At 35.8% G+C, this 3,575-nt stretch overlaps 1 pseudogene; it reads right to left on the reverse strand.

The window, feature by feature from the left end:
• The window catches only part of LOC131837091 (centromere protein K-like), a 101,196-nt pseudogene extending 97,628 nt beyond the window's left edge, over nt 1–3,568 (reverse strand).
• Between the last annotated feature and the right edge of the window lie 7 nt (nt 3,569–3,575).

The raw sequence follows: 3,575 nt of genomic DNA on the forward strand, positions 1-3,575 counted from the left end.
TTTTTTTGGGGGTGAATTATTTATTCAAATCTTTCATACTTTATTCTATCTTTTGTTGAGTTGTAAGACTTTCTTTATAGGATATTTGCAAATAGTTTCCACCATTCTGCTGGTTGTCATTTTATTTTCTTAATGGTGTCCTTTGAAGCAAAAATTTTAATGTAATTGTGGTAAAGTCTACTTTATTTTTTTTGTATCCTTTCTAAGAAAATGTTGCTTACTTAAGTCAATGTCACACAGATTTACACCCATATTTTCATCTGAGAGTTTTATATTTTAAACTCTTATATTGAATCTTTAATCCATTTTGACTTAATTTTTATATATGATGGAGGAGTTCTGATCAGTTTTGCAGATTCTTTAGCTTCAGTTGTATACAGAATTTTTTTAAAAAAAATTTTGAGGATAGTTTTACTCCAGATTTGTTGTCCCATAGGTGTATAACTATGAGTATATGGCTTGGGGATAGGTCTAGACTTTGGGAAAAATGGAATTGTTGGGAGACATATGTGGGTCTAGCAACACAGTCCTTATAACAAAGTGTATTGGTAAAGTCCCTCTCTCACTCTCTCTCTCTCTTTTTTTTTGTATGTTTACTTCCCAATTGCAGGGAATGCTCAATCAGACTTATAAACTGATATAAATTATACTCTTTAAGTATATGAATGATCCAATATGTCAGCTTTCTTTGGAGTGTGTATAAGGCTCAGGGAACTTATCACGCCTTCTTTGGCATCTAAAGCCAGTTTCTTAAGGTGGTAGAACAGCCAGAAAACTATCAGGAGTGTGGTCAGAGTTGTCAAAAAGAGCAGGCTGGAAAAGGATTTGGAAGCTGGGTCAGTAACTAGACAATCAAGTATATTAGAGCTGCGAATTAAGTATAATTTTATCTTAATATTTATTTTTTAATTCTAAAAGTAATTAATTAACATTGTACAAAGTATAAACATGGTAAAAACATTAAAAAAAATGCACCCAAATTTTTACAGACAACAGGAGCCTAAAGGGACATGACTCCTGAAAAACACATATGGTATCTTGCAACAAGAAAAATGACATAAAGAAAAATCTGAGGAAATATGAATAAGGTACAAATTTTAATTAACAACAATAACACATATACCAAATTTTTATTTTCTAGTAGAAGTTATCACTGTAGTATTTGGGGCTGTTTGAAGAGCTAACACTTTTATAGAGTTTTTGGTCTGAAACAAACTCTACTCTATATAGGCATATAAACTCATTTAGCTGTCAGATCATTGTGTAAGGTAAGTACAATTCCTCCGTATTTTACATATTTAAAAAAATTAGGCACAGATGGGGCGCCTGGGTGGCTCAGTGGTTAAGTCGCTGCCTTCGGCTCAGGTCATGATCTCAGGGTCCTGGGATCGAGTCCCGCATGGGGCTCTCTGCTCAGCAGGGAGCCTGCTTCCTCCTCTCTCTCTCTCTCTGCCTGCCTCTCTGCCTACTTGTGATTTCTCTCTGTCAAATAAACAAATAAAATCTTAAAAAAAAAATTAGGCACAGAAAGTTAGATAATTGCCTCAAGTAACGTTGCTGTCAAGTTTCAAAACTAGAATTTGAATCAAATGATTCTGAGTCCAATGATAGTTTTCAACAGTATAGTGGTATGTATTCGTTCATACATTTTTTTTAATGTGCAGGTAACATATATTTACATAAAATATTCACATAGCATTAATTTTACATAATATTTTACTATTTGCTCCATGATCAGGGTTGACTTTCTATTTATAGGGGAGTAACTAAAAATAGTCAGTATGCCAGGGTGGCATATTTTAGGGTAGTATATTATGAACTCCTTCATATGTTTCTCCACAAGAATGTGTCAAAATGATCTATTAGTGAAATTTTGTAGATTAAAAATCTGTTTAATATTGATAATTTCAAATGATTCTTTATATGAGCTGTATTATATTTCTATATATCAGCCTAATATTATTGTTTGTATACATAGGTAAAATTTACTTAGCCTATATATCTTTCATGAGGCACATTACATAGTTTTCAAGATTTTATTATGATAGATGTCTGCATTGACACGTCTCTTCACACTTATTTGTAAAGTATAAAATGATTGGGAACAAAGCACTAGCTAAAGGGAATGGGGAGGGGATTTTGGCTATTTAGTCACCATTAGCCCACCTTCCCCCTCAGTTCATTGACATGGAGAATAGAGAAATTACAAAGCTATGTAAAATTCTATGCAAATACAGCTTCAGGATTATTCCCTTAGCTTTCTGTCCTTAGCATTGTTTTTCTCCATGTTCATGTATGCAACAGTTTTGGAGTTAACCAAAGTGTCTCTTAAATCTGTAAAGGGTATTATAAAGAAAAAAAAAAAAAGGAAATCATTCTATCTACTTGCTCATCCCTGTTGTATGAAAGTATGATTTTCCCCACTCTAGCTATCACTGATTATTGGTAAAAATTTCAATATACCCATGTAAACGTTTTGTTTTTTGTAGGAATCCAAGTTCATTTTTCGTTTTATAGAAATTGAGTAGACAACTTTTCCAACTTAATTACTGATACATTCTGTGTTTGAGAGGTTAATTACATTATGATGGTTTTAGCATAATTTTCAAAATTTGCAAAGAAAAACAAACCAAAACAAAACAAAACAAAACCCAAAACTGTAGAAAGCATAAAAAGAGGGAAAGAAATCTAACCAAATTCAAATAATGGAGTATCTTTTTTTTTTTTTTTTTAGGATTTTATTTATTTATCTGACAGAGAGAGCATAGCAAGAGAAGTAACACAAGCATGGGGAGTGGGAGAGGGAGAGCCCAATGTGGGGCAGGATCCTAGGACCTTGGGATCATTATCTGAGCCAAACGCAGATGCTTAATGACTGAACCACACAGGCATTCTAATACAGTATCTTTTAAAAGGGATTTTCTCCTAGATTGGGTTTCAATGATCTAGCAATACTGCACTGACTGCGGTTTTGCATCAATTTAGCTTTTCCAAATCAACATTTTTTTCTTTTCTTTCTTTTTTTAAAGATTTTATTTATTTATTTATTTGACAGAGAAACACAGCTAAAGAGGGAACACAGCAGGGGGAGGGGCAGAGGGAGAAGCAGGCCTCCTGTGGAGCAGGAAGCCCCATGCGGGGCTCCATCTCGGACCCTGGGATTGTGACCTGAGCCGGAGGCAGATGCTCAAGGATTGAGCCATTCAGGCGCCCCCCAAATCAGCATATCTGACATGGTATAGGAAAACACGAAGATGACTGTAAATCAGGATTTTTGGCCCACGGTGCCTGCAAAGATTTGTTGGGGAACCAAGAATTATTTCCTCAAAATTTTATATATATTTAAGAAAGAGAAACGTTGCCATTGAACCCCAGGGTGGTGGTGCCGTCCTTGGAGTCCCCCTCCTAGGGCGCTAATACTTTGGGTACTTGGAGTCAAGCAAACATCACACCCTGGTAATGCCAGTTAGCAGAGGCGCTGGCACGCCTGCAGTGCGGCAGGACCTCAGCACTGCGGCAAACTGTTGCGGATGCGCAGCCAAAGACGGAGAGGCGGTTTGCTGCGCATGCGCAGG

This window comes from Mustela lutreola, chromosome 7 (genome assembly GCF_030435805.1).
Source record: "Mustela lutreola isolate mMusLut2 chromosome 7, mMusLut2.pri, whole genome shotgun sequence".
NCBI classification, from domain to species: Eukaryota; Metazoa; Chordata; class Mammalia; order Carnivora; family Mustelidae; genus Mustela; species Mustela lutreola.